At 49.4% G+C, this 22,744-nt stretch overlaps 1 protein-coding gene across 1 annotated transcript in view; it reads right to left on the reverse strand.

The window, feature by feature from the left end:
- Window positions 1-19,710, reverse strand: part of LOC144734947 (pyruvate kinase PKM) — a 35,767-nt gene extending 16,057 nt beyond the window's left edge. The window contains exon 1 of the mRNA XM_078617418.1: window positions 19,594-19,710. The gene's annotated coding sequence lies outside the window, so the exon portion shown is untranslated. The remainder of the gene's footprint in view (window positions 1-19,593) is intronic.
- Window positions 19,711-22,744: the final 3,034 nt, after the last annotated feature.

Raw genomic sequence — 22,744 nt, forward strand, 5'->3', positions numbered from 1 at the left:
AGTGTTAGTGGTGGGGTTCAGTGTTAGTGGTGAGGTTCAGTGTTAGTGGTGAGGTTCAGTGTTAGTGGTGGGGTTCAGTGTTAGTGGTGAGGTTCAGTGTTAGTGGTGGGGTTCAGTGTTAGTGGTGAGGTTCCGTGTTAGTGGTGGGGTTCAGTGTTAGTATTGAGGTTCAGTGTTAGTAGTGAGGTTCAGTGCTAGTGGTGAGGTTCAGTGTTAGTGGTGGGGTTCAGTGTTAGTGGTGGGGTTCTGTGTTAGTATTGAGGTTCAGTGTTAGCTGTGGGGTTCTGTGTTGGCAGTGCACGGCCTGGCTTGGGGCGGCTGCGGTCTGGAGGGATGCCGGGACAATCGCCAAAACGCAGCGACGTGCTCAGCCACACGATCGTCGCCTGGGCGACCAACCCCGTCGCCACGGCAACCATCCGGGGAGGACCGACGGTCCGCAGTGCGTCAGCGCCAGCCAATAGGAGCAGGCGAGGGGCGGCCGGAGGATTTTCCTCCGGACGGACGTCAGCAATGCAAGCCCCAACGTGGATCCGCTTTAAAAACGTCATTTGCTTAGCGAAACTATAAATACAAAGCTCATACTTACTGTAATATTCATACACGCGTGACGATGTGCGTGTAAATTAAATGACGCAGCTTGTTAAATGACGTATATTTTATTACGGAAGTATATATGGTACACATATACTGGGAGGGCATGAGTGCTCGTTTGTAAAGCCTTAAAGCAGCAGCGGAAAATGTAACATTCCCATTGCAGGGTTGGACGCACGCATGTGGAACTTCTTTCGCACCATACGTAGCCAACCGTGCTACCAACGGGGCAACCTGCTGTTGTTTCCCCGCAAGGTGGTGCTGATTTTATTGACCCCCAGAGTTACGATGGACTGAGTGACGCGCGTCTAATATAAAGTTGCATACGATGCTTGTACCAGAGGTGAGTTTTACGTACAACATACAAACAGTCCATGTATATATAACGCAATATTTAGTCATAGGGCTGCTGCGTTTAGCAAACGTAACAATAAAAAAACTCGCCATTCGTCAGTAACACTGTGGCCATAAAGAAAACGTATAATAAGCAACGGTTCAGGCAATGGCCCTTTTTCATGATTCATGTGCCATGAAGGAGGGCTGTTACCCAAAACGTCTATCATAGATTCATCTCATTTTAAGGCCCCACGGTGTTGACGAATGTGTCGAGTTTGTCACATAAATACAAAGTACATTAATATGAATGGAATATTAGCAAGTCATTATTTAAGTAGACATGTTACAATACCACACATATACTATGACACGAATATATATGGTATGCATACAACACGACGGATTGGAAATACAATACGATATTTGTAATGTGCCACACCCACGCATTACAAACTCTACAAGTATACATTGATACAAAGACAAATATCCCCCATATAGCCTGTAACAGACTTATGGGGCAAGTGCTGTTGGCGAGCACCTATGAAGGCCGGCACAGCACACGAGGGGGTGGGTGGCGATGTTTACACATCGCAACAGGTACTCATTTGAGGCCAAGTCGGCCTACTTTGATACACACACGAGTCCACGTGTACATCATTAGATCCAAATTGGTTGTATGGGCTACATCCTGCTGATGAGACTCGAGGTAATCGAAGCTGGCCAAGGGTTTTTGTTGCTTAAAAATAAAACAAACAAAAAATACACTGTTGGAAAAGTAACTCGTTTCAAAAGACCCAGGGGAAGAGAAGACCTAAGGCCAAATGGAGGTGAGAAACTGCCAGGCCAGAACCTTGCAGATCGCTATGCGTCTCCTGGGCAACAGTCCTGGCATTTGGCTAAGGGGAGAAAGTGTTGGTCAAGGCGAGTTACGGTGGTGGATGGGTGGTGGTAGCGGTGAGGTACGGTAGTGGTGGTGGTAGAGGTAGTGTTGGTGGTTGGTAGTGGAGAGGTAAGGTAGTGGTGGTGGCAGCGGTGAGGGACGGTAGTGGTGGTGGTAGCGGTAAGGAACGGTGGTGGTGGTGGTAGCGGCGAGGTAGGGTGGTGGTGGCAGTGAGGTACGGTGGCGGTGACATCCACTGCTTTGGCGACGATGCCTTTCGGCACGAGGAGCTGGCCGCATTCGTCCATGTGTAATGAAGGCAGGGCACTGTGCACACACGCGGCAAGGCTGGGAGTGGGGGAGGAAAAGCGAGCTTCTTGCAGGGATCCAGCTATGAAGGGGCGATGAACGGAACGGCTGTCTGCAGTGGAAATTCCTTACTCGCCAAGGTCACCTAGTAGAGCCAACGTCAACGCATTGCAGTCGCCTTCAACAAAGCAAAAGGCGCAGCCTTGCAATGACCTGCTCGTGACACTGACGGCAGATCGTGGGGAGGGGGAGGGAGCTGTTGGGAGGAGCACCCTGTAGTAGCCAAATGTCTTGGGATGGTGGGAATACCCACACTTTACCCCACCGAGCGCACGAGACCTGCCAATCAAATACCATGCACCCATTTAAAACTTGCAAGGGGTCCGTCGCCTGAATGCAGGTAGAATTCAGTTTCAGAAAACTCTTTTTTAAAATGTTATTTTACCAGGTTAGGCCCACTGAGCTATAGAACTATTTTTCAGAAGTGACCTGGCGACAAATGATAGCTCAACGAAGTGGCTTGTCACGTGTAAATTTAGAGCAGCAGCCAAATATTCTAAACGTGTGACATTGATTCTAAATGTGGAGGGAAAAACCAGAGGACTCGGGGAAAAAAAATCCACGCAATCACGGAGGGAGAGAGACACAAACTCCAAATATACAGGTGTCAGGGTCGCGATCAAACCCACGACCTCCTGCATCCAAGGCGAGGTAGATAACATCTCGCCACCACGGTGTCCAAAGCGGTGGTCAAGCTAAACACCACTGTTGAGAGAATAGCTAAGAGGGGAAAGAAAGTCACCATTGCCCCTTTAAGCCTGGTCCCCAGAGGTCGCAAATGGGTTTTGATTCCTTACCCGTACCCGGCCGCACCAGGGTCGCGAACGGGTACCCGTACCCGGCCGTACCCTACCCGTACCCAGCCGGGTACGGGTATCGGGTACCTGATTGCGACCTCTGGGATGAAGCCATGTTGCAGGCGCGGGTGGGTTGATTCTAGGAACTTGAATTGTGAGAAGAGACAAGACGTTGGGAAATGAGTGACAAACAGTTACTCACCAGTGACTCACGGTCTACCCGTACCCGTACCCGGCCGCACCAGGGTTGCAAACGGCTACCCGTACCCGGCCGAGTACGGGTAGCCGGGTATCGGGTAGGGTACGGGTATTGGGTACACCCGGTTGCGACCTCTGTTGGTCCCGTTGTCACAACACGACAGCGACAAGGAGCGTAGAGCCCACGAGACGACGAGCAGGGTGCGGGGGACGAGACGCGGCGGGGGCCCGGGGGAGGGAGGAGGCTGGGAGCCGTGGGGCGGCCCTCGGCCAGGAGAAGCCGAGGGACGATGAGCGGCGACGGCGCCAGGGGTTGAGCCCGCCACGTCCTTCGCATCGGGGTAACGTGCGGTGCGCGGCTCGCGTTTCAGAGTTCAGTTTGTAATCTCGCTTCTATCCCTTTCCCTTTTATTTTGCTTACGCAAATTTAGTTTTTTTGATCCCGACAACCGCGAGATGCCTACCGTCCCCTGGAGAGTGCAAGAGGCGCGGGATTCGTACGGGGCGCCGAAGCGCGGCGGCATACCGAGCCGCCGCAACTGCAGAAGCCCAAGGGGAATAATTACTTTGCAGAGAGAGAGAGGTGGGAGGGGAGTCTTAGTCACGGGCAGAAGGAATGAGGAAGGCCTTGAGCCTGGACTTCAATGGGGGGCAGAGGATTACCAACACTGGCGGCTGTGGCAGAGGTCGCAACCGGGTACCCGATACCCGTACCCTACCCGATACCCGGCTACCCATACCCGGCCGGGTACGGGTACGAGTAGCCGTTTGCGACCCTGGTGCGGCCAGGTACGGGTAGGCCGTGAGTCACTGGTGAGTAACCGTTTGTCACTCATTTCGGGTAGGGTACGGGTAGGGAACGGGTACCCGTACTGGGTACGGGTACCCATTTGCGACCCTGGTACGGCCGGGTACGGGTAAGGAATCAAAACCCGTTTGCGACCTCTGGGCTGTGGGAAGGGAGTTCCAGACTGTGGGGGGGCAGCGAAGGAGAATGAGCAACCAACCTCCCACTGAGCGACCAGGGGATGGGGTCCACAGAAAGCCTCGGTTGAGAGACATCGCAGAGGTAGCAGGGTGCGTGGAGGGGGAGTAGAGCGAGATAAGAGGGGAGAGGTAGGCAAGCACGCAACTCTATTAGGGAGCGTGGCGTTGGTATCGGGAGCCAGTGGAGGATTGGAGTAGCGGGGTGATGTGGACGCGTGTAGAGTTGCAAACGAAAAGTCAAACTAATTTTTAACGGTTAAACGCGAAGTTACGTGGGCGAGAAGCAACACGTCCCCCATCGTGCCTGTGGCGACGTGCACGTCTTACACGACAAGCACGTCTTACACCGCGCGCCCACGAATACCGCAACACGCCCACAAAACGCGCTGCAGCCAGTCACACTTTCAGAGGGGCTGGGTGATTTAGGGGTGAGGGTCACAGTGACTTTGTCAGCTTCGATTCGTGAGCATCGGATGTGTTTTTACTTGCAAGACGCCACCGTGGGGTAGTTAGCGTTGCAGAGGTGGCAAGATCTAAACTACCTCACCTGGTATACAGGAGGTTGTGGGTTCGATCCTGACCCGATGCCTGAATGTGGAGTTTGCATGTTCTCCCCATGGTCGCTTCAAATTTTCCTCCGGGTCCTCCAGTTTTTTCCTAATTTAGAATCATGTGTTTTAGAGTCCTTGGCTGCGATAAATTTCCAAATGATGATAAGCCACTTGGTGGAGCTATCATATGTGGCCAGGTTACGTCTGAAAATGATCTATATAGGTCAGTGGGCCTTACCTGGTAAAATAAAAATGTAATTTAAAGATTACTGGTTTGCGGGAGATCTCTGCCCACCCAGTGGTGTGAATGGGGTCACTACCATTAACAGATCGGCAGGTCGCGCTGCGCCCTTATGGCAGGGTAAAGTGTGGGCATTCCCGCATCTTCAGAAACGCTTGGCTCAGTGTGGAAGAGTAGGCAAAAACACTCCAAGACGGGGCTCTCTGGAGCACCCTCTAGAGGGTGCCCCACCGGCAGTAGTGCAAGCGAGCAGTTGCAGGGCTCCGCCTCTGCCTCTTACATGAGTTGCGTCAAAAGACCGAGAGTGGAAATCACAAGTGGGCCATCGATTTTGTAACAGCTTTGGGAACTGGCAGAAGGAAGTGACCGTGGGGATGTGGTTGCATCAACGGCACTGGCCATCAGGACCTCCTGACCTTGACAACGCGACCCAAATTTGGATTAATAGTTTAAAAAATACACATGTAATCGCAGAGATTTCCTGCACAAAATGACAACCACTGTTGATTCCCTCCCTTCCCCGTACGAAATAGAAATCATTTTATCTATCCCTGAGAGATGATGGGCTGAGTCGACCCATGTCCGAGCAAAATTTGAAGTCGCAAGCTTCCAATTGAGAGCCGCTCGCTCGCTCGACCGATGAGCCACCCGCCCGGTCTATATAGCGCGTGCGCAAAACACAATCAGCGGTGAGCGATACATGAACTGATCTATACAGCCTGCACAAACACAATCAGCGAACCGGTCCGTAAGCTTCCCCCCTTTCATAAACCCGCACTCATCGGCATGGTGAAGCACGATCAGTATCGTCAAGTAAGTCCCGTGGCTGGCACGGTGTGACAAGGCCTTCATCCAGCAGTGGAGTGATAGATTACCCCCCCCCCACCACCCCAACGGTAGAAAGGAGGCTTTTGTTGCATGCAATAAATACTTGTTACCCATGCAGCCACTAAGTGGCCCGCCATATAAACGACAAGGTTGACAACAAGAAGTTCTTCTTGTTAGCGGAGGTCCCCCCAACGATGAACTGAGAGAACAGTTCCAGGTTTTCGCTTCTAGAATCCCACGCTGGCTTTCACCTTGACGCGAGCAAGCATCCGAGCTTTCGGAGAGCTGCAGTTTATTTTTAAATCCGCTAATGCGCATCCATCCACTACGGTCTGCAACTCACAACTACCGCCCCCGCCCCCACGCACGCAACTGGAAGTATAAGCAGAGCGCTGACATAGTGAGATCCATTATAAATCGGCGCTTTGTTTCGTCACCAAATATGTTCAGGGTTAATGCACGACTAGATTAAGTGGCTACAGGCACACAGAGAGAGATAGGTATACTGGATGTGGTGTGCAGGGTGCGCAAATATGTCTGGGTCGCTGCCAGATTGGATTATCCGGCATGTGAAACCTAACCACGGGCACCGAGACAGCCATCCTGGATTTTGTGCTGAAATATTTTCTGGGTCTCCGACCAGGACAGACCCCGGCTGAAATTAATCCCCAATTACAACGAGGATTTGCTGCCGAACAATTGAGGACGGTGCGCAAACATAACGTCCAGCCGGGAGGCAGAGTCGTTATACGCACATGGGGCTTGTGAGCCAATGAAGTGGACACCGTAAAAAAATTCACTTTGATATTTTGAATGTGTTTTTTCCTATCCCACTGAACAGTGGTTTTAGTGGAATGCACGGTATGAACACAGCAACTGACAGCTACAGGACATCTGTGAAAAAGAGCTGTATAACTTCGTCGGATTCCTCCCGTAGAAATAAATATTTTGTTTCTCAACCTCAGTTCGACTCCCAGCGACGGCTAACATCAAGTGGGGCGCCACCGTTTCACCAACACGCATTGAACAGTAAAGTAAAGAAATGGTCAAAGAACCCCCGTGGTTTACACAACGTGGGAACACTTTCATCCAGCAGTGGATTGACAGGGCTGCAAATTATTACTTTCAAACAATTATTGCTGAGTTACCAAAGTAGAGACAGAAGCATTCGCTGTTTGGATCTCTTGCAGAAAGCAAGCGCGCCCTCACCGCACGTGCAAGAGACTGGGCTGCGGAAGATGACATTACAGAACTACTTCGGAGGTCATCTTCTTGGTTCTTTCAGTAAAGTCACATAGAAGGGAAGTAATAAAATAATAAAAATAAAAGATAATAAAATAATTCTCACGACGTTTCGGCCACAACGCAAGCAGCCGTCCTCAGGTGAAGACCAGGTCTGTCGGGGAGACAGCGTCAGACGCTGTCTCCCCGAAAGAACCAAGAAGATAAATCCCTGCAGTCACGAAAGCTTTAAATTGAAATTTACTTCGGAAGTCCTCTCATCGACTTTTAATGCACACGAGGTGGCGCTTCTCCTTCTCACAGGGCCTGCTAGAGACGCTAGTCAACTTGCTAACGAAAAAGAACGTTCCTTCGCTCTTCAGAACCCGAATAAAGTAAAAGTCCTAGTTGCATGTTTAATATAAACAGTACAAGCAAAACGCACGTCCTTTGAAAGGTCACTCCTCCACGCGCTTCTTCAGTTCCAGACATCAGGCCCACGATGTACAACATGGTACAACCCGAAAAACAACGGATACCTACCAAAAAAAAATCTGATTCTTACACAAACACACGCGACTTAATGCACCTCCCCGCACCTCCGATTAACACGGTTAGCTACGTACGGTGCGGAAGTAGTTGAACATACATGCATACGATGCACGTATCGTGATATTAAGGATCGATTCATTGATGCGCCGTACCATCCCCGTCCATCGGTGGCTGGGCCGAGACCATCAATGCTCCACACCGCGAGGATTAAGCCAATCGTTGAAACTGCGGGCAGCCTAAACCTGGATTCGAACCGGGCTTTGGCCGGTGCCGCGCCGGTGTTTCCGGCCAGGGTTTATTAGCGAGTCACCCGGCCACATCACTTCAAGTTCAACCGTCAGACTTGCAATTTACGCTTACGCAATGGTGGCTTATCAATAACGATCGCTCTCTCCAGGTGACGACGGTTACAAAGTTTCCTTTAGGAGGTGACAAAACGCCCAATTCGCACACGCACATAGTAAAAGGTGGCACGACTTATACGCTCCACTGCGACGCTAATGAATACGTGCGTTGTGCATTACGTTGTTTTGCGGTGAACTCTGACCCCATATCTTAACCGAAAAGGGGGTGTTGTCCTTGCCTATAAAAGATCCGGAATTTCACCAACACAGTTTGGTAAAGCTCGACTGCTGAGATTTTACTGAAATGGTAAAAAAAACGGTCCAGAGTTTTTTTTTCCCCCCAATGAAACCAACGCTGTTAAAATCAATGGACTCCCATAAAGCCGCATGGCTGATGGGATTTGTATAAAATGATTTAATTTGTTACGTGGAAATACAAATATGGGGAGGGTGCGTTTTGTCTACTTGTTTATAAGGTTTTCTAAACATTCATCTCACTACTCTGACATTTCAAAAGTTACAGGCCGTATACGCATCAAGGAATTTAAATTACGCGAAATTTATTCCACATGGTCAGATTTCACCGGTTCCACAACGCCATAATAAGTGGGTTTATACGTTTAACCGCACATACAAAGATCCCCCATAAAGCTTTAACAGACTGTTGGGGCAAGTGCTGTTAGCGAGCGCCTATTAAGGCCGGCAACGGTACACGAGGCTGGTGGCCATCACCACGCCCGGCCGCCTTTGTCTCCCTTGCGAAAATGCTTACACATCGCACCAAGTACTCATTTGAAGCAGAGTCGACCTAGGGGAGGCCCAGGACCGGTCCAGATAATTGCCACTGGTGTTGGCCATGAGCGGGAATTGAACTCGGGTCGCCGGATTCGTAGCGGAGCGCAACAACCGCTACACTACCGCTCCCCACATACATACATCCACAAGCCGCTTGTGCCAGGCTAGGTGCAACTTACAAAAGACACAAAGTCAAAGATAAGCCCGAGGGAGCCTTGCACTCACTGCAAGGGCAGTGCCGTTAGTGGGCACCTGAGGTCAGTGCGGTGAAGAAGAAGCGATGTGCACCGCGCCCTAACGCATTCCTCTCGCCCAGTGACCGTGTCTTTACACGCCACACCAAGCACTCGTTTCAGACTGAGTTAACCCAGTGCAAGCCCAGATGCTAACCATTGCTGGGAATCGAACCCAGGTCGCTGGTTTCGTAATGCAACGTGCTCACATATATACTAAATCGCTCCAACAACAACAACCGCCATTCGCCACTAAGTAGCGGTGACGTCACCACGACGCTTGTGCCAGGCTAGGTGCACGTTAAGGCCACGTGAAGTGTCGAACGCCCACTGGCAGGTCACAGAGCAGACCCAGGTGTCACAGGTCGACTGACTGAAATGACCGAGATGACTGACTGATGCACCACCTGTGCCCCCTACTGTGCCAACTTGCTGTGCTTTAGCCGATCCCGGGCCTCGCCTAGGTCTACTCAGCCTCAAATAAGTTACCTGGTGCGATGTGTAAACATCGTCACTAGGGAGACAAAGGCGGCCAGGCGTGGTGTTGGCCACCCACCCCCTCCCCACTAAAACACACAGACACACACAATGAGATTTTAAAATCCAAACTTGACCTCACGTTACCTCCACCCCGACTCTTCCTATCCCCACCGCCCGAGGTTGGTGGGGGGGGGGCGTGGCGCTCCGTCACTGCGGCAGGTTGCCATGGCAACAATCGTGCAGGCGCGCCCTGCCATTGGCCGCGGGCGCCCTGCAAGCACGCGCCGGGCGCGTGCACGCACCGCGCGTGAGCCAATCGGATCGTCCGGGTTCTGCCGCGGCGGGGAGAACACGGGGGGGGGAGCGGGGGGGGGGAGCGGGGGGGGGACCCCCTCAACTGTTTGGGCGGAGACGAGGAGGGGGGTTCGAGCAAAGGGAGCAACCCACCCAGTCCCCCCCCCCCGGTGTAATGGTTTGCCCCACTGGTTAGCTGTGGCAGCGACCCCCCCCCCCGTGTAATGGTTTGCCCCACTGGTAAGCCGTGGCAGCGAGAGGAGTGAAAAAGACAAAGCCCCCCCGACCCCCGTGTAGCCTTAACAGACTGTAGCGGCAAGTGCTGTTAGCGAGCGCCTATTAAGGCCGGCGCGGCATGCGAAGTGATGAATAGCCAGCGCCACGCCCGGCCGCCTTTGTCTCCCTAGTGGCGATGTGTCTAGACACTGCACTAGGTACTCAATTGGAGGCCGAGTCGACCTAGGGGAGGCCCAGGACCGGTTCGGAGAAAATCGTCACTGGGTGTTTGGCCGTGAGCGGGAATGAACTTGGGTCGCCGGGTTTGTAGCGCAGCGCGCTAACCGCTGCACCACCGCTCCCCACCACTCCACACACACCCTCTAGACTTTACACCGGTACCGGTTTGGAGAGAGAAAGAAGAAGAAAAAACTCCCACAAAGATAAAAATCCACAGCAGCGGGTTGCGGAACGGGCAGCCCCGCCTGTTACATAACAGACCCACTCTTATTTCAGCACCTTGCCCGGTTTACGCGTTCCAGATTGAGAGGCGCCACGCGATTCCGAGGATTTGTCGACATCCTTGGCAATGCTCCCAACACGAGGAGGGGCCGATTTCGATCGAACCCATCGCACGGAACACGCACCACAACCGCAGAGGGAAAGAAAAACTTACAAAATCTATCCGATGCGGCGCCGTTCCTTGCGGTTGACCCGATTAAAAAAAAAGTTATATTTACAAATACTTTTTTTTTTAAACACGCTTTTATGAAATGTACTAGTAATGGCAGAACTCCACGACTCCAGGAAGTGGCCCCGAAGCTTGCCATAACGTACGGACCGTGGGCAATTACAGCCACCGTCAGTTGACCGTGGACAATTAGGCCAAAGCCGAAACATAACATAAAAAAGAATGATAGAATATAGTATTGTCATCAGTATGGCATAAGTATACCAAGTTTACAGTCGATACCACATTGGGAAGTGGGTTAAAATTGAGTTACAAGATTTGAGGATACAACAACGACAACAGAGTGAGTTAAAAGAAAGAGTGTAAAATGGGTTAACCGTGACACTAAATTGAACCGGGAGTTGTTGCCACCTCTCCCACGTTCGAACCTCGGACGGTACCGGGGGGAATTGGCATCGGTGTTCGGGTGGCAGCAATTGATTTGTACCGAGGTCTGGTCGCCAAACTCCATCACAGTGCAACCGCACGCATCGTGTTCATCGATTTGGGCCGACGGAGCCATTTGTTGTCCCGGGTCTACGAGAGGGACGCTCAGATTAATACGCAGGCTTTCGCAACCGATATTATCCACAATAAAAGGTGCGTTTTTTTTGGGATGAGATTGTGGGTTTACTCTCCAACACACCTGCGTGTTGAACTAGTAACCAATTCGCACGGTTTGTTCACGCGACCCAAACCTTCCTGAATTGGCCGTGTCGGGTGGTGGCGGGTTTAACAACACCCCAAAAAAAAAAACCTTGATTACGAGTGGTAAATCTGACAAACGCTAACCCCAACGCGGAGCTCAACGCATTCGACGTAACCGACCTTGGACTCTCACCCCGCTTCCACATCGCCTCCTCCCCCAGGGCTCGAATCGGCTTTCGACAACGCGAATGAGGCCAATGCGTAATTTCACAAGTGGCATCGACCAATTTTGTTTCCACGCTATAAATGACCACCACTGCCGCCAAACCTTGCACGTCAACATCGGCTAACGGCTGGACGAAGTCCTCCCCCCGCACTGGTGGTCGGTCACGTGGCATCGTCTGACTATATTTCACCACGCTGGTCAGCGTGCCTTTGGGAAGTGGGGGGGGGAGAGGGACCCTTCGTTCATCTTATTGATATCGCGCATACAGGTTAAACAAATTATTTGGTGATGCTGCTGCTCTTTATTTTCAGTGGTGCACAAGCACAATTAACAGAAAAGTATATACCAGGTGATATCACCCCTATTGTCCCTATGTTCAGTGAAGGTCCATTGCCCGAAACATCGCCTATTAAATACATTTCCCTTTAAGACCACAGTGGTCATTGGCCAATTGAGTTTCCTTGGTAGTAAAGGTTTGCGAATGGAAATTGGTGCAGGAGGTTAGGGTGACTTCACAAAACTACTTCGAGGCCCCATCCCGCTGCCCCTTGATGCCCACTCGGTGGCACCTCACCTTCTCGCCCGCCCTGCTATCGGGGAGCGGTGCCCGTTGATCGGCGAATCAAAGCAAATTATTATTTTCTTCTTAAGCCCCAGGAGGAAGTCCAATAATACAAAAATTGTCTTCTCTCTGCAGTCATCGATGGCCAGGCCGAGGTCATCAACTCATTGCAGAAGCATTAGCATTTGGATCTCTTGCAGAAAGCAAGCGTGCCCTCATCGCACGTGCAAGAGACTGGGCTGTGGAAGCCAAGATTACAGAATTACTTCTGGAGGTCCTCTCAACGGCGTCTAAATGCAGACTAGGTGGCGCTTCTCACAGGGCCTGCTGGAGACACGAGTCAACTTGCCAATCAAACAGAACGTTCCTTTGGTCTTCAGAACCCAAACAAACTAAAATCCCTAATTGAATGTTTCATATAAACAGTAGCAGCAGAACGTACGACCTTCGAAGGTGTCGCTCCTCCAGATCCAGACATCAGGCCCACGAAGAACAACATGGTACAACCCGAAAAACACATCAGAGACCTACCAAAACATCCAATTATTCAACACACAACTTGATGCACCTCCCAGCACCTCCGATTAGCGCGGATGGCTACGTACAGTGCGAACAAGGGGTGGCTGCATCCTTGATTCGATCCTCAGAGCTCAAGTGGTGCCGATTCAGCGTCTCTGGACTAACTTCATGCCGTCCGAGTCACCCTGACACCTACCTCACGTCTGGTTTTATTTGCACATTTAGTTTTGCGTTGCTGGAGACGCCTCTCGTCTCATTACGTGCTCTTGCCAGGCAATACAAGTCAAAAGGTAACTAGGACAGAAAAACAACATCATTTGTGTTATAGAACCGTAATTATTTACCCAGGAAAGCTGCACAGTCACAATGCTATTTTTGAGGCGGGTCCTTGCTTCACTAGGATGTTTGGCCAATCCCTTTAATTCACAAGAGTTTGGCTTCTTGTGGTGGGAGGAAACCGGACAACCTGGAAAACCACCCATCACAAGTACGAGGGGGGGGGTTACACTAGGCACTGCCATCGTGTGGCCACACATCTCAGGCAACACCAACAACACCTGCCGAGTCCTAACTAGGCTCATCCCAGCTTAACTTCCAAGATAACTTTTTTGTTAAATACATTTGCCGAGCTCAAGCCAATGGATCTAAAATTACAAGTGGCACACAACGAACAACACTATCAAAGTTGTCATAAAAAAAAAACACATTTCTTGAATTGAGCCAAGTAAAATATATATATTCTGATACTGACTGAGAGAACGAGTGGTACTATCCCCACGAGCCACCCGGTCACTCTTTCACAAAAGCACGGCAACAGCGCATGGACCTGAAGCCAGTCAGCAGGGGGGCACTTGAGATGAAACCATCGAGTAAGATGGTCATCAACGTGCCTAGCAGACTGGAAGGTCGCGGCGCACTCGGGCATGCGTTCAAATCCGTCGCCATCACCCCACCCCGGGCTTGTCACTTCGTGTCTCCGTCGCTTGGGATATTTTTTTCCCACTTTCCACACGACACATCTGTCAGCGTTCTGGTTCTCTGTGCACTTATCGCGCTCTCCCCTCCTAAAGCTTTTATAGTTTCCAGTACGGTCACTTTCCCCACGCACGGAATTTCAAAACTCCTGAGCATCTGCCTAAGAGCACCGACTAAACCATTGCCAATAGTTGGGAACGTAAACACCACCACCACCTGCACCAGTAAATCAGAAAGTCGCGTGAAAATTTATTGTTGGCAACATTAAGATATTTCTATTTGTTATCGAGTCAGGAGAGAGAGAGAGCTCTCAATCGAAAGGTTGCGAGTTCAAACCCAAGCTTGGGGTTGACCAAATAGTGCTGAAATTACAGGACTCAGAAGGCAATTGGGGCCCCTAACAGGTTAAGAAACGCCTGTATTTCTCGTGACGCAGTGAAATGGATACGCGAAGGAGACTCGTCTACCCACTGATTTTGTGCACCAATAAAGGTTGGAATGACACACGAGAAGAGGGTGTGGTAATTGTGTCGGTCTTTGTTTGGCCTATGTTTACCCAGTGCGGATAAAACCCGCCCCAAGTAGCAAAATACAGACTTCAAGGTCAGATTGTGGGGGGGTTTTCTTTTGTTATGCGTGGATCTAACTTTGTTTTAATATATACAAAACCATTTTGATTCTTTACCGTGTGAAATTACCTCCACATATCCACGAAATGTTGCCATCAAATATTTTTGCTCAAATGCAAACGATGGGTTTGTGCGATAACAACTTTGGAAAATGGACAAGACGAATTTAAGTAATGTATTCCACTCATTAACATTTATTGAATACATGCATTTAGGATGCAGTCAATGATAATAATCATGTTTTAGTTTTATAAATATACTGTGTACATCGTGTTCATGCATATTGCATCTCACAATCGCAGAAGATCCACAGCTGTGCTGGAAGGGAGCAGCAAAGCGGCGAGCCGGCACTGCCAACAATTTGCCCAAGCTCAGCAGTCCTTAATATAGTAAGATGTTTTCAGACAATTATTGAGTTACTATGCATGTTGGAGGAAACTGGAGCACTGGGAGAAAAGCCACACTTCTGAGGGGACAACGCTCTATCCCACACAGATGGGACAGAGGATATTTTTCCGCACTTTATGCTCTAGCGCCTTCTTTTGGCGATCCAGAATTTTGGTTCAACGCACAAAGAAAAGCAAAGCTATCATATTTTATTCACACAAGTTAAACACCCTCATTTTTGTCGTGATATATATTACCGAGTCCAGACAATCCGTATAGCTCCCAGAAGTGCACTGGGCACTCCAGCACAGCCATTCAAGAGCCTGTGTCAAATTTAGTTTTGCAAGTACATCTGCACTGCATTATTCAATTTCCGTTTTCACTTGTTCCCAAATCAAATAGACTTATCAACAAACAAAAAACAATAAATGCCATGTAAAAATTAAATACATCCCTCTTTTTAAAATGTGATATACGACTCGTGTGCACGAGGTTCAGGGCCTTGAGTTGCACCGAGAGACAGAACGAGAACGATGGAGACCAGAAAACAAAATGAGAATGGAGGTCAAATCGACCGCTGCTTCAGGAGCTGTAAACGGGCGTAGTGTTTAGAACCAAAGAGTATGGATCCCTGCAGTCACGAACACATTCCTGCGGAGGGAGCTGGTAGGAACGTCGGGTTGCTCGGTCAATGGCCAGGGTCAACGGCTGCGTGGTGTATTCCGCAAATATGGCCGACTAAGAGGCGGGCACAAGCCGGCGTGAGTAGGTTAAACATTGAGTTTTATAAGGGCACCATGGGGTGACCCACCCAGCCCCACCCAGCCCCACCCAGCCCCACCCAGCCCCACCCATTTTTTGATGCACGACGGACACAATAATCCCCTGTGGGCTGGTGTAACCAGGAGGTTCCTACCAAAAAAACTTCAAATCTAGATTGAGCTGTAAAGGGCTTCAAGTGTGCACGTATAAACTAACAATAGCATGACAATAGAGTGCACCAAGAGAGGTGCATGCTTGGAATAACATTGAGAGACGGAAAGAGAAACACTGAAATAAACAACCACACCCGCCATTATCCACCAAGTGGACGTGACGTCCCCACGGCGCCCGTGCCAGGCCAGGTGCACTTTGACGAAATAAACACACGCGGGGGTTCAGGACGTCATACAAACCGTTCATAAAAGTACAGGACACGTCGCTAGACGAGTCGATGGCAACTGCAGGAGAACGGGTGATGGAACGGCAGTAGAAGAGAGGGATCAGGTCCAAGTCCTGCTTTGAAACACGGTAAATACGTCCAATCTCGGAAGCCCAGCAGGAGGTTTGCCTGTAACATGCTTTTAATTGCAGACCATCTTGGAACACTCAGTGCTGTCGGCGTGGATTTCAATGTGGCAGTACGGTAGATTGTAATACAGCAACGGATTATTGAATGACTCCGTGTGGAGCTTTGAGTGTTAACCGCCATCGTATGAGTGTTGGATTTTCTCCGGATTCTCCGGTGACCTCCGACGCGGAGCCAAGCTCTCATTAAAACATGGAATTCGAACAAACATCAGCAATGTAGAGCAGCAACCTCTTGATAAAAAAAAAATAGTCTTGAGAATGATATGCTTTTCTTGGTTTATAAGGGTCATTAGTTTAACAGGTACACGTGCGCTATTATTACGCGCTTGTAAATTAGACAACTGGCCTGATCAGCATGTTGCTGTCATGTTCCTTCCCATCAGATAAATTACCACAAAAATAAACAAGTCTCCATCACGGAAACCAAAGATCGTGTTAGTAAATTGAATATTTGGCCAAACTAAACCGATTTGGCATGGGCCCCCCTCATAAAATGAGCCTTGAGGGCTCGGCCAGACGGTAAATCATAAAATACCGGCGAGATAAAATATCACTCGCACGCGTGTGAGCGAGAGAGTGGTGATAGGTGTTGCTGGTGGAACCTTGAACACTGTACGGTGCTGTGCAATCTCGCTGGGTCACCTTCATTCTGCTCAGAAGGGGAAAATACCCGCAGAGGCAGCTTCTACCCTGCCTCCAGTGGCTCTCTCCGCACTCACTCCCTGCTAGCGTATCGCTCTCCCCCTCCTCTTAGAAAATCGCGTGCATGTGCCCGCAAGATATCTGAACCGCTCCAGTGCGGTGAAGTATGGTCACGAAATCCCGACCCCCTTCATTATTGCAGCAGTGGATTGGAAAAAGCCAATCAAAACAATTGGTGCAGTACATCTGGTTAGGGCGCTATGATTCCCAATCGTGCAAGGATATCATTGCAAAAGATGGCGTTGAGATTGGCACAAGTCTGCAGTTGGTTAGCAGTGCAGTCGGGGAAGATTGCTACGGTCAGTTTTCACAGAGTAAATTTCTGGAAATATTTTATAACCAAAAAAAATTCGGACCGTGTCGCAGGCACACGCGACCGAACCTTTTTTTCGAATAACACCCACGGGATCTATAAAGCCCACAGAGAATAAGACTTTTGACGAGTATTGACGGTGCATTACGCCCGCAGTATTTACCAGGACGGCCGCCGTGGTTCGAACGTCAAACAACAAAAACCTCTGCAACGAGTGGCAATCGTCGCACAACGCACAGCGAAATCATTACTACCGTATTATTATTGATAATACGCTCCAAAATAAATGGTGTTCTTATAATTGCAATGGCCAGCAAAAAAAAATCCAAATGCCCGAATCCCAATAATAATACTATACGTTGTACTCCAGATTGTATCGGTGTGTGGATGGCGTTATACACCGTACCGTGAGTGCAATGTGACCTATTCGTTGCATGCCAGGTCTTGTCGAAGCAAACCGCATTAAATGACTACGCCCGGTTAATAAAGACCTTACTTCATTCATATAACATACACACACAGGATGTGTATTTAGCCTGCAGTTACCATGTAGTAGTTGTGCATGTACAAAAACCATTTGACAATCTACTGCTGGGTGGTGATTGGGGGGGGGGGTATCTGACCATACTTCACCACGTCGGTACTTGTATTTTTGCCAATTATAAAAGCATGGGTTCGGCTAGATTCGTTCAGAAAACCCACCCAACCTTTCTCGCCCTTCTAGAACATTATTAGACCGCCGTTACGTCCCTCGGCGAGACGTCATCCTCTCGTCTGCGTTAAGACATACACACACAGAGGACTTGTAAATTGCACACGCACTACGCATGTACAAGTAAAACATGTGTCACGTTACACATGCATGTACTTAAACATGCATACGACATGTACCACGCGCGATGGGTGTATATCCCCAACATTATGCATGCACTATAATATTCGAACTATGCAAGTATAGTGTCATGCGTATAAGCATACATCTCTCATGATTTAGTTACTCTCCATCGTATTAAACGTGCAACATACACGTGCGAATACGTATGATACCCGTAGGACACATTTTCTACGCACGAACCGTACATATTAATCATGTACAGTACACCACGCAGGTGCTATGCGCGTACGCATGGTACACGCATGACCCACGCATTCACGGCAATGCGTGGTTACTGCACTGGCAGTAGTAACCACGCATGTCCTAGGCATTGAGGCATGCACCACCACACCATGCATGCACCCCATTGCACATGCACAACGCTGGCATGCGGCTCGCCACTGGGCGGACACGATTATGCATCCGCCATACACGCACTGCATGCATGATACATGCACCACGTGTTAAAACATGCACAACCATCAGCGCACCCCATAACCCCCCAGAGAGGGCATTTCACACCCCCAGAAAGGGGCATTTCACACCCCCAGAAAGGGGCATTTCACACCCCCAGAAAGGGGCATTTCACACCCCCAGAAAGGGGCATTTCACACCCCCAGAAAGGGGCATTTCACACCCCCAGAAAGGGGCATTTCACACCCCCAGAAAGGGGCATTTCACACCCCCAGAAAGGGGCATTTCACACCCCCAGAAAGGGGCATTTCACACCCCCAGAAAGGGGCATTTCACACCCCCAGAAAGGGGCATTTCACACCCCCAGAAAGGGGCATTTCACACCCCCAGAAAGGGGCATTTCACACCCCCAGAAAGGGGCATTTCACACCCCCAGAAAGGGGCATTTCACACCCCCAGAAAGGGGCATTTCACACCCCCAGAAAGGGGCATTTCACACCCCCAGAAAGGGGCATTTCACACCCCCAGAAAGGGGATCTCACACCCACAGAAAGGGGATCTCACACCCCCAGACAGGGCATCTCACACCCCCAGACAGGGCATCTCACACCCCCAGACAGGGCATCTCACACCCCCAGACAGGGCATCTCACACCCCCAGACAGGGGCATTTCACACCCCCAGAAAGGGGCATTTCACACCCCCAGGGAGGGCATTTCACACCCCCAGGGAGGGCATTTCACACCCCCAGGGAGGGCATTTCACACCCCCAGGGAGGGCATTTCACACCCCCAAAGAGGGCATCTCTCACCCCCAGAGAGGGCATCTCTCACCCCCAGAGAGGGCATCTCTCACCCCCAGAGAGGGCATCTCTCACCTCCAGAAAGGGCATTTCACACCCCAGAGAGGGCATCTCACACCCCCAGACAGGGCATCTCTCACTCCCAGAGAGGGCATTTCACACCCCCAGAGGACATTTCGCACCCCCAGACAGGGCATCTCACACCCCCAGAGAGGGCATTTCGCACCCCCAGACAGGGCATCTCTCACCCCCAGAGAGGGCATCTCACACCCCCAGAAAGGGCATCTCACACCCCCAGAGAGGGCATCTCGCACTCCCAGTGGGGGGGGGACCCCAGGTGAAGAGAAACCAGGTCAAGCACCACGCATGCACCCCCGACACACTTGCACCACGTGAGTTTCCCGCTACGCACTCGATAACGCACGGCTAAGGCTTACGGGTGTCCCAAAACAATCTATATAAACACAACCGCCGCAACGTTTAAAACGACGTGAATTGCTTTTTTTAAAATTGACGAAACGTTAACCGCGATTTTAATTCAACTCACCAGGGCTCAAGGGGGTCGGCAGTAAGGTGGGGATGGTGGTGCCGATATCCCTCCGCGCCTTTTAAAGGGTTACTCGCCCCGTGACGTCGACGCCCAGGAATTCTACGGCGCAACGAATGGGTGGAATTATATAATTAAATATCACATCCAACTTGTCATTATGTGACTCGACTCTTTGCACGTGCCGAGGTTGTTGGAGTCGACGGTTATTAAAGTCCACCGTTTTACATTGATCTTATTTTTTTTGTACGGGGCTGCAATGTCAACTGTTTTAGACGTTAACGAATGGGGGAACTATTTTTCTCTCTTCTTTGTTGGTTGTTACTTTGTTGCGGTGGCGGCGTGCTGCGGCGGGTGTGGGGTGGTACGCGTTTTAGGATGTAACCCTCCGCCGAGATGGCCCATATAAGGCAATGAACGAGGAAGCTGTGTAAAGCACGTGGTTGGGTTGCCGTGTCAATTCTGGAACAACTAAAATTTCGAGAAGTTCCCATCTTCTCTAAAAAAATAAGGGAAATTTGTGATTATGTGTGTCTCTTCAAAATGTTTAGCGTACTTCCCGACATGCAATAAACTTGAAATTTGCCATGTGGGTACTTTGTAGAATGTACACCATGCACAAAATATAAAAATAGACTTTTTCTGGGGGGGGGGGGGGCTCAATAATGCATATACAGGTAGTCCCCGACTTACGATGGAGATGCGTTAAAACGACCCCATCGTAAGTCCAAAATTTCGTAAGTCGAAAATGGCCTAGCCTACCCAGGAGTCTTAAAGAATGGTGATAATTTAGCAAAACAAAGCAATTTACAGTACTGTACTGTATAAACTAAATATTGTATTATTTATTAATTACAATACTGGATTGCACAGTAAAATTTTAAGTAAAAAAACAAGGTAAATTCTTAGCCTACCTATATCAACTGCAATTTCATAGAAAGATTTTTCAGGAAACATTCCTATCTGCTATAAAAACTTTTAACATGCATTGAACACCGAGACAACTTAACTCCGTCGACCGGGGATGAGAGTGAGAGGCATCACCACACAAGGCGGGAGATGCGTACGGTACATCCCGGCAGCGTCCCAACGTACAGCATCGTATCTCGTACGCTGCTGCGTTTGCCTGCCGCGCGAAATTTTAAATATTTTACAATTTTGTCGTATCGATATCGCCATCGTAAGATCGAAATATCGTAAGTCGGAGCATCGTAAGTCGGGGACTACCTGAATTTTTGCACGGCAAGTGAGCTGTGACGTCACACCTGTCATGTGACCCGCGCACGTGGAAGCGTAACGCATTGTAGTGTAGTGGTTAGCGCGCTGCGCTACGAACCCGGCGATCCGAGTTCGATTCCCGCTCACGGCCACCACCGGTGACGATTATTTGAACCGCTCCTGGGCCTCCCATAGGTCGACTCAGCCTCAAACGAGTAACTGGTGTGCTGTGTGAACATCGCCACTGGGGAGATAAAGGCGGCCGAGCGTGGTTAATCCAAGTCCCGGGCGAAGACGGGTAGTAAAGTTAGTCATAGTATTATTCAAATAAAATATGTATCGTCGTTTACATGTTTTAGTATTTTTGGCATTAGTGTGGAATTTGGGACTCCGCATAGCTTCAAAGCTCATCGGATTTCTCCAGGATAAATAATGATTCTGAATCTACTGCTGCACTGTCTTGTACTCCTCATCCTTCACCAACCCACACTGACCAAGATATATTAAACATGGTTAACCACCAAATACAAAGGTACCACCGTATATCCTTAACAGACTGTTGGGGCAAGTGCTGTTAGCGAGTGCCTATTAAAGGCTGGCACGGCACACAAGGGGGTGAGGAGGCCTTCATCCAACAATGGATGGACATAAACGGCTGTGTGCGAGATGTGGTGAGATCTTGACTACCTCGCTTGGTATGCAGGAGGTCGTGAGTTCAATCCCTGACGCCTGTATATTTGGAGTTTTTATGTGTGTCTCTCTCCCCGTGAATTTTCTCCGGGTCCTCCGGTTTTTTCCCATCCACATTTAGAAACGTGGGTTTAGAGATTTTGGCTGCATTACAATTCCATGTGAGCTTTCTATTTGTGGCCAGGTCTTAACTGAAAAAAAGCTTTTTAGCTCAGTGGACCTTACCTGTTTAAATACAAATAGTCATCGTAGCAAGGCCGTAATTATAATATATATTGGGGGGGACAAATCCCCCCCAAAATTCATATATGCTCAAAATGTCCCCCCCCAATATATTGATATAAAATAGATTTCTGTTTATATGATTGTGGTTATGGTTGTACTTTATTAATCCTTAATCTCTGCCATTACATACAATGAAACAAGAAAAGGTAAAAAATGAAAAACAGAGCAATGTAATTCAATACACTATTAGACATTATTGTAAAAAATAAATAAAAAGTCCATCCTGTGTGTTAGTGAATTTTTTTATATTTTAGGCAAGAAATGGCAGGAAATTATTTTCAAATGTAGATTTTTTTTTCTGGGGGGGGGGACCCTCAGACCACCTGGAAGATTTGGTCCCCCCCCCCCAATATTGACTCCATGGCTACGGCCTTGCATCGTAGTAGAAGTAAGATATGTTTTACACTTATTGCAACATGGGGCGATTGAGTTTACCCCCGCTCATGGATTCCTGGCTGATGACTCGGTTGCACCAGTAAAGTAACCACAGGCAGTTGGTGACTCACGTAGTCGGGAAACTGATGACATGGGACTGCAAGGTTGGCGACTACTAATTAATCATTCTAGACCCTCTCACCAGTACTACGAATTCCAACGACTCAATCATTTCCCCCTTTCCACTGCTGGCATGACCCAACCAGATTGGCTGGCATGGCACCATCATACTTGGCTGGCATGGCACCTCTCAAATGCTGGATTGACATTCTAAACAGAGTTTCATTATGTGTACGTGTCGTGACATAACGTCATGTACGTATGCATAACGTGCCAGCTGCACCGCGCACGTGCATGTAGCGGCATAAGGGTAAATATGTACACAGCCACTGTGCCACTACTCTTCCCAATATCAAATATTTTAAACAAAACTCAACATATCCGCCAATAACACTGGCCTTAAAATAACAAAATGAGGTTACGTTTCGTGCAATGGACCTTCATAGCACGTGACCACTCCATA

Source organism: Lampetra planeri, chromosome 53, assembly GCF_965212315.1.
Source record: "Lampetra planeri chromosome 53, kcLamPlan1.2.h2, whole genome shotgun sequence".
Lineage (NCBI taxonomy): Eukaryota > Metazoa > Chordata > Hyperoartia > Petromyzontiformes > Petromyzontidae > Lampetra > Lampetra planeri.